General features: G+C 40.0%; 1 protein-coding gene across 1 annotated transcript in view; it reads left to right on the top strand.

The window, feature by feature from the left end:
- pex5la (peroxisomal biogenesis factor 5-like a) overlaps positions 1-15611 on the top strand; it is a 46014-nt gene that overhangs the window by 1128 nt on the left and 29275 nt on the right. The window lies entirely within an intron of this gene.

A 15611-nucleotide genomic window follows, 5' to 3' on the forward strand; every position in this document is an offset into this window, starting at 1 on the left:
TAATAAAACACTCCAGTCATTCAAGAGCATTAAAGACCGAACTTGAATATTTTATGACGTATTACTCAAGCATGCAGTGTTCATTGAAAATGCATGAAAAGGCGGTCGACAGCTCACGTTTGATTTTTGGAGACTTATTTGTAACAGCCCAAATGAAATGCTTGTTTTGTGACGAATGGGATGTAACCAAATGTTTCACATATCCGTATGATGTTTCAATTCATGTCATGTGCTCCGATATTTTTTGTATGTTTCCTTTCCCATACCATTTAAGATAAAATGTATTTGGCAAATTCTTTACATGTAAAGCAGCTACTCCATTTGATGAAATAGATCTTTTTTTTTTTCATGTTTGCAATCACATACATTAAGTTTGATTTTGACATTGTTCCATTGGACTATCAACTGTGTACATATTAGGGATGAGTATAAGAATAATGTGAACTGTGTGGAGTTTGGAGAGGTTTACGCAAAATATACCATTGTGTGCCGTTGATGGCGTTTTATAGAAGAATGTGACATTGGCTTTTAGAAGTGGTAGGAAAATTTCTCCTTTCACTTGTATCTTATATTACTGGACGTTTACTTCTGTAGCCACAATAAAGCAACCCGATTTTTCGTGCAAGTCTGGACTCCAATAGTAATGATTACAGTAAATGTTTTGAATGAAAAATATTCTCACTACTCCACAACTGCAAATGACAACCACAAAGTAAAACCCAAAGTGAGCTTTGTCATTATTCATTGCCGAATGAGACCTGTGTCTTAATGAACTTACTTCGCTTGACTTTAAAGAGCAGTGTGCCATAAGTCAGTTACTCTTAACAAGAGATATCAGATTTCCTTCCCGACATGGAAATCCGTCTTACCATCACTGTCTGTATGAGTGTTTTATTGCATTCTGTAAGGAAGCCAGTCCTAGTCATCATATTTCATTTTCGACAGTCTAATTCTGAATGTCTGCACAAGGATGGGGGATGCTTTGACTGTACACAATTGCGGTTGGAGTGTCTCTGTGAATCCGAACATGATAATATAATATCAGGTGGATCGAATGTCTTGGCGTGAGTCAGGTTAGACTCGTGACAACTTGGCAGGCAAACAATAGAATTGTGAGCAGAGCTTGATCGGAAAACAATTCTAGACTGCAAACTTCTGTTTCGCTCATCTTTCCTCTGGCGTAAAAGTATCCCGGACAAGAAATGTGACAGGATGCCCTTAGTAACTTTAGGAAAAAAAAAACTAAGCAATCTGGAGTACCTCTTTAGTTTAGTAAATACTGGATTGTGTCATCATTCTTGGTCTGACAAATCGCGACTTTACAGTTTGCGGTGTCATTTTTGTTACGGTTTTCCACCCGCAGTATTTATATTTAGAGTCAATTTAATTACGAGAGTGGTTCTATTATGGGCGCAAAATAGATATTGGATTAATGGAAGAGATACTACAAGGCCTTTGGTTGTTTGCTCTGTTAAGCAGAACATGATTACATAATTTGATTGCCATAATGTAAGTCCCCGCAGGGAAGATCTTGGGGGTGTTTATCACTGATCAGAAGTGGATCAAGTCTAGACAGACTCTTGTTAAAAAAACAATTCATATTTAGTTGGTAAATGGGGAAATGTAATGTTTTCTGAACAAGCGGAATTATTTGTTTTGAGAATCGCACATTAGGCTGGATCTAATTCCTAATCTATATGTATTATATATATATATATATGGATCCGTCTTACTTTTGACTGTTTATCTATGTAGTTGAAATAATAGTCAGTAATGTAATGCTTGACACAAATGTTGATCAAGTGCTTCAGTGGAGGATTTAGCAAGCCTGTGCCTTACATCATTAAAAAGGATTCATTTGCATAATCCACCAACTAAGTTTTCATTCTTTACCGAGACCCCTTCACTTACTGTCATATGAAGGAAGACATTTCCATCAAGAATTCTACTACGGCTGAGCTGGACAACTCAAGGTGCGTAGACTGAGGTCTGGCAAGCTATTTTTATCGAGAGCTTAAAGTCTCCTTGACGTAATGAACCGTGGTCTTGATTAAAAGCTATTTAATAGGGCTGCCTAGTTCAGGAGCCAGAATAATGAGAGAAATCAGGTGCTCCCCGAATGGAACGAAAGCTCCACAGGCAGAGCTTCTCTCAGAGATGGTAAAAAGCAACTGTCACTGGATGTATAATCCCGATTTTATTAAATTTTCCACTTCCTGCCTGTATAGTCAGGTGTCCCAATACTTTCGTGAATGTATTATACATAACTACACACTAGATTTCTAAAATGGAGCGGGCCTCATCATGACAAATTAGGTCAAGTTACAGCAGGTTAGTTTTGTGAATTATTGGTAAAAATGCAGCGAATTAAAATAAATTAAAAATGAAACAAATTAAAAGGAAAAAAAAAGTATTTTAACAACGCATAAAATGATTGAGTAATGTGGTAGCTGCTTGTTTGTAAGGGAGACGTATCCTCTGAGTTTTTGTACCAAAAGCCATGACAAGTCTGACACAAACATGGAAGATACAACAAACACGTTTACTCTGCAGACAAAGACTTAGCGTTGCTTCCCACATTGTTATTAAAAAGCATTCCTGGATATGAAAAGAATTTCCACATAATCAGCCTGGAGGATTTTGTGTTGTCATCCGCAACGTAAGTAGGAGACATCTACTGTAAGCTGTTTTTATTAGCAATTTTTACCAGCTGTCATAAACAGCTTCTGGAATGTCATTTTAAAAAGGTTTGTTGTCTCATTTGACTTGTTTAGTGTGAACCAGGGTTCAGATTGTACTTTGCCAAACATACCGGGTGAAGTTACAGTACTTACGTTTATTTGAACTGAAACCAATACAAATGCTGGTCTGAAGATCCATATTCTTATAAAATTCAGAATTTGGTTGCTAATGAATGAACATCAGTCTGACTTTAAAACCCCGAAAAGAAAAATTCTTAACTGTATCCGTTATCTGCATTCTTTATGTAGCTAAAAGTTAACGTAACACAATTTGCGACTAATCTAATTTTTGACTAAAAAATGTCCATTTATGAATTTCCTCAACACAGCACCTCCCTCTTCTGCCTTGCACTTGAGACTCCGTGTAATAAATTAAAAAGACGGGTGATAAATCAATTTGACCCGTAGTAGAATCCTTCTGTCTTGTTTCCAAGCGCGTGAACACAGCAGCCCTGCGAGCCCCACATGGCAAGTCCCCAGAGTTACTGTACAAAGCCACATTTTTTCCCCTCACAAAAGTAGGACACGCTTCAGCATCTTTGTAACTCGGAGCAGAAGGCCGTGCAAAAGAATAGGTGGCCCATCTCTCTCTCTCTTCTTCCCAAGCCATTCATAACAGTCATTCTTCAGCAGGGAATTCATTTGCTCCAGAAACCAGGAGTCTCAGCGCTCAAGTTGAGGCGCCATGTATTTGGTCCTCCGAAGATTGCTGACGAGAGCACTTGATAAACAAATATGTGCTTCAGTGTGGCAGATGTGAACACTATCGTCATATACTGTACTTCATCTCTTGGGGAAAATGATTGCTTGTCTAATATGGCATAAAAATCATCCTCACGATAATACAGGAAGTCCTTAACTTGGATTCACGGGGATGGAAGTTCAAAGGTGTAAGATTTGGTGTTGACATTTATAGCCACTTGGTTAATCTTATCAACTTGTGGAGATTTTATTACTAAGAGGAAGGGAACTCGAAGATATATTTTTCTTCATTTTGCTAGCTACACAACAAAGACATTAAAGAAGGTAAACGGATGTGATTATACGAGTTGAACTATATTCTCACCACATATTTTCGAGTACAGTCAAAAGAGCAGTCTGTGCGCATGGATTGAGTCGTCTCGCCGTTAATGGGTAGGCGTCAAACTGCAAAGAGTGCAATTTGGAAAGAAAAAAAGGGAAGGAAAGACCATGTTTCCATAAAATGGAATCCAAGGGCAGCAGATTCAATGAAAACAGCAGCAGTCCCAGAATTGAACCCTGTGGAACACCAGATGTCTGTATTGTGTCTATGTGAATGGTCAGACAGATGGGACTGTCAATCTGTGGTTGTGATAGTCCACAAAAAGTTATTTTCCAACAGTTTGACTTGTTCAACACACTTTGGAGTCAAGGTTAGCTCCGCCCACCACAAACCAGGAGATTTTCACATTTCTTTTTTTTAAATGTTCTAAATGGTGCTATTTAAATGGTGAACAAGAGCGACTATTATTTTCAACTGTCAAGAAAATACATTATTCTATGATTTAAAGTCTCCCGGATACAGTTACAACCTTTCTCGTCAGACCTCTGAACCTTTATCTGAATTTTGCCCTGACAATGAACCTGCTTGAAGGGGCTGACTTACTTTTTATTCATTCAGTTCACAACTTCCCGTTAGGCGACAAACCAAAAATTAAGATGAGAAGATTTAGGATTAACTCAGCACACACTGAATTCATTTTCTGCTTGCTAAACTAAACAGTGAGGGATAATACTTTATTTGTTAAAGCTCATGCATTGGGTGACTAACAAATGCACATTTAATTTATCGTCGAGTGCAAAAATTGCAGTAAGAGAACCGGATCAGATTCACACATTAAAAAACCTGCTTTGAAAACGTCACCTTTGTCTTCTTCTCAGCTATTTTGCTGAGAGAATCTGCTTTATGCGCCTTGAGCAAGGCTCATCTTTTGATATGATGACTCCTAACATTGCACCTCCAGACAAAAGGTATTTTCTTTCTATGTGCTTGTCATACAAACGGAAGAAGATGCTCTGTAAAAAAAATAACAATATATCATATATGCCGTCGCCCACTGTGCAATTAATGGCAACAAAAATGACACACAAATGAAAGTCATTTTTCTTCCGAATTGGTCGCGGCGTCGATATTGCTCAATGCTGACTAGGTTAAAGAACATATGCCGCTTAACACTTTAGCTAAATCAGTGTGACAATCCACCATGTTTTGCCAAAACAAATTCACAGCAGCTGTTGTTCCAATCCGGGCTGTTCGAACTGTCAGTCACACCTCCCCGGGGGGGCCGTGTGAAAGTCAGATAGGAAGCGCAGAGTCAGAGATGTGAGGTTGTGATATTGCATATGGGGGGAATTGATGACAACTGTCTGGTCAGATGAATTGAACACAGTAAGCAATTGCAGTTGTGAGACTCGAAAAGCAACATTTGTGCATTTCCAAACAACGTCGATGTTAGCGGCTGTTTGGGATGCTTGCGTGCATCACTCCGTGCGTGACGGCAGGGCGCCTAACGAATCCAAATACCATACGGGTAATGAATTCCCTGGCAAAAATTGAGGGCTGGCCTGCGGGGTGGATTGTGGCGTGCAGATGGTATGTATGCTGAGTTCAAGGGTACACCAGCTGAGCGGACGCAAGGGCAGGCAGGTTTCGCAACCAAGACACGATCGCTCTCCTGGAGCCATCCCGCAGGCTGTGATCCAACTCAAAGTTTATATTATGTGTTTCTAGGTACGGCTCACAAGTAAAGATTGCATTTTCAAACCATCTGTTTGCCCACAAGCAGTCATGCTCACACAAGTAGAACTAATGAGAGAAGACACAGATGTGTGATTCATATTTACCTATAAGACAGAGCATGGTCACCAGCCTGCTGTTGAAAGGGTCAAAGGGCATGCCACGATTGAGCCGTTGGTGGTTGTGCCTAGCCTGTGCCACAACCAGTCAGACTGCATAAACCAAATGTGCCACTATGGTTTGTGGATTAATGGACTAGCGTAGACCAAACTACACCAGAATAAATTCCCTGCGTCTTCTGAATAAGATTATTCTGATTCTTATTAGGAATGCGTGTTCAAAGAATGTCTTGTTACAAGATCACGTTTCCTGAATTTGACTAAGTATCTTAAAATCTACACATATGTGGCAAAAGGAATAGATACTAACAGGAGTTATAGTATGGAAAATGTATTTTGAAATTGTGATTAAATTAACAGTACCATCTCACATCCAGTTTCTCAATCTATAACTTTGCAACTAGGCTTGGCAAATATAAAGAGATGGACTTCAGGGACTCTGATGTCAAACTCAAAAGGTAAGCAGAACTGCACAAATTTGCATTAACTAACAACAGCATTGTGTTCTGGTGATTAGCCAGTAGTTGGAAATTCTGCAGAATCGTTGACGTGGTCACGGGAAGAACTCCTCTTTTTTTCTTAATTGACAATACCAGAAAATAATCGAACATGTCAATGACCATGCAAGGGTAGCTTTTGTCATTTGGTCAAATGTGACAAGGTTCCTGGGATCACAGAAAACAGTCACCAAAAAACACAGACCCATCACATTGTTTAAAGGTGTGACAAGCCAAACATTGTTCTATTGTATCTTCCAATTCATTCCCTTCTCTGTGTAATCCATCAATGCCAGAGGCAATGAGTGTCTGCGTGTCCATGACACTGTTTGTATCACCGCACTGAGGCTTGTGTGCCATTAAGAGCTTCGCTACCCAAGTGATGTCTCAGTTGAATAACAGATACCACAGTTTGTTGCTATTTTGGGCTGGTGAAGCTTTTTTTTGTGTGTTTGGGCCCCTTAGTTAAGGTGAGGATGAAAATTTAAGACCTTAAGAAGCAAAAAATGTCTGGATTAGCCACAGTATGAATATTCCCCCCAAAAATCTTTTTAAAAAGGTCATACAATACAGTCAGTAAAATGCTACTCATTCAAAGTTGTCAGTACATCTTAAAGTCACCAACATTCACTTTGAGCCTTTTTTAGCATCATCCAGGTTTAGCACTGTTGAGGGAAGAACAAGATCGGCATATCCATCTCCTTTGTCATTGTTGTCATCCAAACTGGTGAAGAGGCATGCTCAACCTTGAGCAGAAGCACTCAAGCCTTTCTACTTTTCACATTCCATTTCCTGCTCCTCGCTCTCATGCCGCCCTAACCTCAAGAACGCTCGCATGTCAATTAAAGTTGATCTCGAAGACATCATATACTGTACAGTACCCCAGGGTGGGAAGACCGACTTCCATAGAAAAGGTCAGATTTTAATGATGGCGTGGCAAGAAATAAATATATAAGGAGTAATGTTGGGATGCTTGACCTAAAAACAACATGTGACAAATTATCGCACGCATTTTCCGTTTTGTTCTCCCAATCTGTTGTCGTTCATCCCATGGGTGCTTAATGGGATTGAGGTCAGTGCTCTCTGGTCGTTCAAAACCAAACTCATCCAATCAGAGTAATCTACCTTGCTTTGTGCCTTGGGTGCGGTCATGCCGGAATAGAAAATAGCCTTCCCAAAACTAGAGGGACTTGTCCAAATATTCTGAAAGAATTAAGGGCTGTCCCAAGACTTTTGTCCAGTCTCCACCCGATCTCAAGCTTTGTGTAGTGACTGAAAAATGACTTCCTTTCACGCTACAGTGCCTCGCCTTTGCAGAGTGAAGAACTTGAGGGGAAAATTGGAGTGTGATCTATGACTCCTTTGCGCTTCAGTGGCACAATCGCTTCTTTAGATTCAAAAAGGAACTATGCCATGAAACGCTTGGATGATGCTTCACTTTTGTTGTTTCAATGTTTTTATATAGTGATGAAAATGGAATTCAAAAGTTAGAGAGTCAAACTGACTAGTTTTCCATAACAATTCTTAAATTTGTGTACCAACCTGATGACACACGACGGACTGACTCATTGATGACAGTTTGAGTATATGACGACAACACACGGCCCGCTTTGCAGTGCATATTCCCTATTCATGTTTTATTGAGCAGTCAAGACAGTCAAGACTTTCCTTCTGCTTATTGTATATTTAAGCAATGCCACACGAGTGGGACTGATGATATACAGTGCAATGTCATGACCTCAAGTGTGATATCGCTTTTATACAACAATGAATAACAAACCACACTAATCAGTGTCGACTGTTAATGTGAATATTTCCAATTTCAAACAATTCCACTAAAATTGTTGCTCATCTATTAAAAATATATAGATGGCAGATTCGACTTATGTAAATGTATACTATAGTTAAATTCCCATCTGCAACTCATACATGCATAATGTGCAACATGCTCCAAGTCCAACCATCCCCCCCGCCCCCCCAGTTCAATGTTACATAGCATCATTCTCATTGTAGAAATGCAAATCCGAAAGACTCAATACTTTGAATAGAAAGCTAACGCAGTCTTGTACTATTATGACTATCAGCTCAGGCTTCAATCACTACAAGTGGGCCTAAAAAAAAAAAAATCTACAAACCATTAGCATTTCCATGATTGTATTGCGATCCTCTCAACATTTTTTTTTTGCCTCATGAAGTTTTCAAAAAGCATCCAGTCACAGGCAGCACTAAGAGATGCTAATAAACTAAGCTCGAAGACGTGACTATGTGCACCTTGGAAGCTCCTTGTGTAATCAGCACCCCCACTCGCATCTAATCATGTATGAGGGGCACCCATGATACACACACACACATACATATAGTGGCACTGTGGATGATCAGTGGAGAAATTGCCCTTTGATGGCTCCTCAGTATGGAGATTTATTCTGAAAAGGAGACTCTGGCGTGTGTGCACCGCGTGAGACTCAAGTGACCTGGCGTGAGAAAATGGTCATACTGAATTTTATTCACGCTGCTGATCGTTTAACATTTGATGAGTTGCTCACATGCTTTTCAATATGTTCAGCTGAATGACGTCGGACGAGCGTAGCAGGTTCAATTATGCATCACTAACTTTATGACAAATAGATCACATTCCGAAAAGATTTGCTTTGAAAACTTTAACTCTGGGATTTTGAAATGAGGACTGCCTCAGTGGATATGAGCCTCCATTCAGAAAACAAAGGAACAAATCGAAGTAGATTAAATCTTAATGATAGAAGATTAGACAAATGTCAGATTTATGGGAACAGCAGCGGTGTGGATTAGTGATAAGTGACAACACGGTGGGTCTTTAAAGGAATTCGGTGCAATATTGAGAACATTCTAGTTGGTGTCTATGTTTCTCATTGTGGAGTCTCCTGGTGTCTCAGAAAACTGCTGTAGCTGTGTTTGGCTTAGTGACAGCTGTCCTATCAGCACATTAGGCTTCCTCAGATAAATGGCTCAAGAAGAAAATCCTGCCACAGATCCCTCTTTTTTACATGCTAAAATATAACTGGACAGCCTAACCCATTGGCAGTTGGAAGAATTATTGAGTTTAAAGGAGGAGATAGGAATAGAGCGGAACTCGCTCAACCCGGCCGTCACATTTATTTATGTATAGTTAGCACTTCACTGTTGATAGTTAACATAGGTATTTTGATTCTTAAGTCTATGTGATCCGTTTGAAAGTATGGGCATCACAATCAGTGCTGCTGATTTTTTTTTTGATAGACTGAGGGCACTATTTTTTTGACCAAATCTGGCGGAGCACGGGCGCGTTAGACCGGCTGTTGGCGATTTCGACGATGCACGCAAGAAGGCCTATTCCAAAAAGGGGTGTGTGCGCCATTCTGGGTGTGAACACAGACAACTTAGTTTGCTGCTATTCAAAGTGGCTCCGCGTTCTATTTAAATGTGGCATTTCACGGAACTTAGCATTCACAGCACAAGTAAGGCTGCATGTCTTTCTGTTGTGGTTATAATTTCACACATAATTTTCACTTGCACTGGCAAACACATTCAAATTAAACCAGTTTGACAGAACAGTCGTGCTATGTCTCCCCAAGTTGGTTTGATGAAAATCTATTGAAGCACTTTTCAGGTCTGCTAATTAATTCAGTTCAAATCTACAATGAATTCAGCCCCGACGCCAAATGCATAAATCTGCGTGTATTTTTTTTTCCACTAATATGCACACAAAGATAGATGGGCGCATATGCATCCTTTTCATCGGATGTAAAGCAGCACAGATGCATCATCGGGTTTTATCATCACGAACCGCCCTGATTGACATGCCTATCTTTAGCCATGCATTAAATTCCACATCGTTGTGCGGTAAACAGGCAAAAGAGATTTGCAACTGAGTGTAAACATTATCATCATCAAAAAAAAAAGGACGGTTTGATCTGAGCTATTACACAGAATACCGATGACTGAAAATAATAGTTGGATGACACATTGGATGGAAAATTGTTCGTGAAGCCGGCATCTGCTGTGATGACTTTTCAAAGACATGTAACTCGAGATGGTTTATGAAGGTTGTGCACACTGTGGAAGGGGACAATGTCATTTCTTGCTTTACAAGAAAATGCACGTGTCAGCATTCTTATGACACGAGAGGTCATGTGGATAAAGTTAAACTCTCGCTTTGACTGGTTTCACAGAGCACATCCAGTAAAAGCTTTTACAAGTACAAATGATTTGCTAAGTGCATGATTGCTTCATAACGGTCCCCCGGGGAAGCGATGCTGTAAAGTACGCGTGTTCATTTAGGATTTTGACAGCTCCTTGGAATTTTGGCTGAACAAAAACATTTATGACAAATGGTATTAATTTCGGTAATAGCAGCAAATGGCCGCTGAATTGGATTCGTTGGTCTTATACTTCAATCTCACACAAAATATTCATCTAATATCAGTGTTGGTAAGTGGATTTTTTTTTTTTTTTGGCATCCATCCGTTATTACATCTCCTTTTATCAGAATCTTTATTTCCTCATGTCCAGAGCCCTTACGGGGTGTCCAGAAGTCTTTACTTATGAAAACTGTTCAACCTCCCGTCAAATTCCGAGATTCCACAGTAATTGCTTTCGCCCAAATCGTTACACCCTTCGGTCTTTTTGCGAAATGAATCGAGAGAGAGAGTGTTAATTTCCTCTCTCGGCATGAGAGAGGATCTTGGAACAATAAGCCCTCACTAGCAGCCCATCTCGTTAGGCCTGCGGGGCTGCCGATCCGCCCCAGTGAAGGATTGGTGAACAAGAGGCAGGGTGATACAACAGCATGGAGGAGGAGTTGAGTGTCAAGGCTCCAAGAGAGGCAGTGCACATGGTTTTAATCAAGGCGGGCAAGTGGAACATCATTTCAGGAGACCTACACTTGACCTAGGATTTGCAGTGGTATGCTGAGCAATGCATGGCTGAAAAAAAAAAGCATTTCCAACATGGCAATCAAACATTGTGGCCAAAATATATTAATAGTGTGCATTGCATCGTATTCTACATACATTGTTGGAAATAGATTTTGTTTTTCTACTCCAGAAATTAAATCATAAGAAATTGAGGAAACCGACCCACATTGAACAGACGCTAATACATAACTTTGGGCTAGAAATATGATATTGAAAAGCCTTTAAATCTTCATAGGAGAAAGAAAAAAAAAACCACAAGTGTTGGTTACGTCGTCTTCCTAAACCTAAAGTCTTCTGAGCGATGTAGTAAATAAAACAATTGAGCATTAATTTGTTCAACTATTTTTCAACAATTTAACCTGATTAATATTGCATCAAAATGACGGATAACATAGGAGGCATAACATGTTTTACAGTATCAATAAACTTTGCCATTTTGAAGTCTCAGTGGGGTCTTAAAAATGCCTATCAACTTATGAGAGAAAATCTCAACAGAAACTCCATTGGCTGTAATGGCAATAATTTAAGATTCATAGATTCACTCTGATCCTTGTTCATAGCGACTTGACAACACCCTTCCTCATCCTGCTCCTATTTCGCTCTCCTTGCTGCTGACGCTTCCAAAGCTCTTAATTGGCCAGTCACCCGAGGAAAAAAAAATAAAAAGCCTCATGGGCTGGTGTCTGAGAACCTGATTACTTGAAGTGTGTGTGTGTGTTCATTTGTGTGTCTACGCGTGCATGTGTGTATGGCATTGAAGTCATCATTTGTCATGGTTAAAATAAAGGATGTTTTTTATATCAACAATAATCATCAATAGTCATAAAATGCTTGTACGAGTGCACTCAAGCTTCACAGTAATTGATGTCTTATAATAGTTGATGTCCATCTTTGTAAATCGAGGCTACGGAAGAAAAAATTAATTAAAAAAAGACAGCATTTTATTAACTCCTGGTTGTCTAGAAGATGCCATCTCTTTTCTCCCCTCTCTTATTCTGTCCTGCCATAAATAGCTCACATTCTATTTTAGTACAACAGAACTCTTGAGATCAAGCAAACGAAAAAAATCTTGGAGTGAATTTCTAGGTGCGAATCCAAATGATAAAAGGCCCATTTTCTGCTTGAAGTCAACTCAACGATGGCTTTGAGACAAGCTCCCAACTCCAAAGTCACGTAATACGGACTGGTGTTTTAAATGGTTAGTGCTGTCCACTTCTCAGTTAGAATCCCCGACGGCACAGTGTGGCTAATGTCTTTGTAATTGAATGGAGGCTAGATCCGCATCCCTTGGTGCGAGAGGGTGATTAAATCAAAACGAGAGGAGAAACACACAAGGGGTAAGAAAGGCATAATTTGCAACGGCTGCTGACCAAGCACAGTTATAAAGTCATCCGACTATTTCCTGTATGGAGGGCAGCGGCAGGAAACTGGGAGTGAGAAAGGAAAGTGAGAATGTATCGCCGTTTTCCGAGCAAGTCGCTAGTAATCAGGTTACGCTCGCTTCGTGCTCGGAGGAGATCTTCTTGCTTTTGCTGCCATCCCTCATCATTAGCGGCTGCAGACCAAGCTGCGAGCAACATGGCTATAGTGTAAGTAATGACTCGGGCTGGCTGCAAGAGGGCCTTTGTGTCCTTGCTTGCCTGTTTTCCTTAATGGGAAGGTAATGGGCAAAGAGGAAATTGGCCACGGGAGCCGGGAGACAGCTTTTGTTCTGTCAAGAGGTGACGAGTTAGCAAAGAGGAAGGTGGCTGAAGTGGAATTCCACCTCGGTGTTAGCGGCCACCCTGCATTGGCTTTTATTTCCTCTGTGCCAGGCCATCATGGTCTCCCCTTTAAGCTCTTGAAGTCACTCAAACTGAACAAGTGTGTGTGCTGTCCGGGAGAAAGGAGGATGAGATTTGGCTTATACGCAGTGGGGAAAATTAAACAAGATGTCAGGACACAAAAAAATAATCTCCAGCTTTATACTGGATCCTCCAAAGTACTCCAAACAATTTGGAGTCTATCCAAAATATCTCGAGAGACTTCCACAAAATGAGCATCTGAAGGATTAATGCAATATAGGTTTTGCTTTTTGATTTTTTTTTTTTGTCAAGCATAGAGCCACAAATGAAATTTAAGGCAAAAAAATAAAAGCTAATGACTGGCACAAACTAACAAAATGGATTCCTGTTTTGTCTTTGTGCTATCTTATTCTAGTGTGAATGTCAGAAAATGTTATTTGGCTGTATAGTTATAAAAGGTTTTGATATTGAATGCTACATATTCATTTTGCATCACAACAGAATTGCTTCATTTTTTTATGACCTGAGAACCTCATCAAGGGCTAAATCAGCTTCTTTTAATCTGCTTTAAGAGTCAACTCCATAAATCTGGAACTGAAGAGGCCATGAAAAAATGTTTCCCCCATTACAAAATGTGACCTTTTGATGAAGCTATAGCTGAAGGGTGTAATAGATTGAATTGGCTTCTCCTTCCCTTTGGAATTCATCCCTTGAGTTATTTACAAAACCCTGAAAGCAACAAGACCTGAAATAGTCACTGTCATAATGAAGAAATATCTCTCTGCCTCCATGCCGACAGTTATGGTCTCATTTTCTTTTAAAGAGTCCAGTTTTATTTGTGAAAAGTAGCATTTATTGACAAATTGAGCAAAATAAGGTTTCCTGAGTGTTTATATTTATTTCCTGTTATTGATTACATGCAGTTGCAATTATGGTGGCTTTGGAAAATGGAACAATACAAGAATCCGACATTTCATAAGGTCTCACTATACTGTAATTGCTTGTTTCAGTCTGACCTTGCTGCTAATAATAGTTCATCTAATCCTGCATGTTTACAAGTTTACCTTGAATTGAACACTTTTCACTGCCCCAATTGTATTACAAGTAGAAAAGACACAAAAAATGAGCAGAAAAACAAGGCTATCATTTGGCGCCATGTTATCTAATAGCTCAGAAGTCTCAAGAGGTTCCATGGAGCTTGAGAGGAAGCGAGGTGAGACGAGAGGCTGTTGAAAAGAGCTGCGCACGCCGCAAAGGGTATCGCTCGACCCTTGGAGAGGCCGCGAGAGCACGTTAACACTCGCCTCAAACGTGTCACACAATCAGTGACAATGAAATGCAACTCAAACATGCAAATTCAAACCATATGGACGCTCACAAAAACATCTGTTCCTCCCACTGTAATCGAAAGCTTGATTTATGTGTCCGACATTGATTACTCACTAAGACTGACATCGATGATGATAAAATGCATTTCTCATTTCTAGCCGACTGGTGGAATCGCATGTGCAGTACACTTTGATTTTGTAACGAGTCACAAAAATACATAGCCATAATTAGAACTAAATTATGCACTGCAAATAAATGCGCAAGTAAGCAAAGTGGAAACATCAGCAAAATCCTACCAAATAACAACCTCATTAATTAAAAAAAATAAAAAAAATTATTAGTCAAAAGCTATCCACAGGAGTAACACAAGTGCAAGGGGGGGAGGAGCCAACACTATGTTTAACACTGCGGGCTACATCCTACACTGATGTCAACACTTCCTAGGTATAGTCCACCAATTCTTTTCAGCCACTGGATACCAGTATATCCATATTCATGAATGAAACATACATCACCTGGTGTAGGATGCCAGTTGCCCTAAGGCGAGTGTGTGTCCAGTACAAGTTGAAACTGACATGCTTTTTACATGCTCTGTGATCCCATGTTAATATTTAATGAGACGCGGCCCGTGTTTTGCGTTTCAGTGTATGTCTCTGAGATCTACACGGATCCCAAACATAATTTTCCCATCAAGGTTGGAACGTTCCCGACTTTCCAGTTAGGGAATCAAATTAATTAAAAGTAGAGCAACCAAGTTTTGTGCTTGATAATACGAGTAGTAGTGTTTGTAATGTGCTATACAATGCTGGCGGAGTTTTGGCCTCATGGGGCACTGTTATCTCAAGGAAGAACTAATAATGCATGCTTAAAGTGATAATGTCTTCAAATTTTCAGTGTTCAGAGATGTTAAATTATCATCAGACTTCAAAAAGCAATCACCTCGGAAATGGATGCTTCTTGCCAACGACAACAGTGGCAACACGCACTGGCAAACAAACTGCTCAGCAAGATGCCACTACGAACCCAAACTGGCTGTTTGGCCATTTTAGTTTGGCACACAGTGAGAATCAGACCACCCCTAATATCTGTTTGTACGTATTTGCTCAGCTGGCCTACAAAACCGCAGCCTGAACACCGCAAGGGTCCTTTTGTCGCCATCGACCCAAATCACAAACTGCTGTGCTGAAATAAGGCTCATAGGAAATTGTGTGTAATTTTTCTCTTTCTAAATCTAATAGGGGGACAATTAGAACTTGTGTGGTGGATGAAATTGCGCTTAATTATTCCTCGGTTAATGAATGTGTGCTCAATATAAAGATGAGCGGCATAAGCTCTACGTGGTGAAGTGTGTGGGGTTAGATAATAGTTTTTCTTTCCCAATAAGCTAGACTTCTTTCATTGCTGTTTCCAAACACCAAGAGTTGAAAGTTACTGTGGTCCTAATAAAATGTACAT

Source organism: Syngnathus typhle, linkage group LG14 (assembly GCF_033458585.1).
Source record: "Syngnathus typhle isolate RoL2023-S1 ecotype Sweden linkage group LG14, RoL_Styp_1.0, whole genome shotgun sequence".
NCBI lineage: Eukaryota > Metazoa > Chordata > Actinopteri > Syngnathiformes > Syngnathidae > Syngnathus > Syngnathus typhle.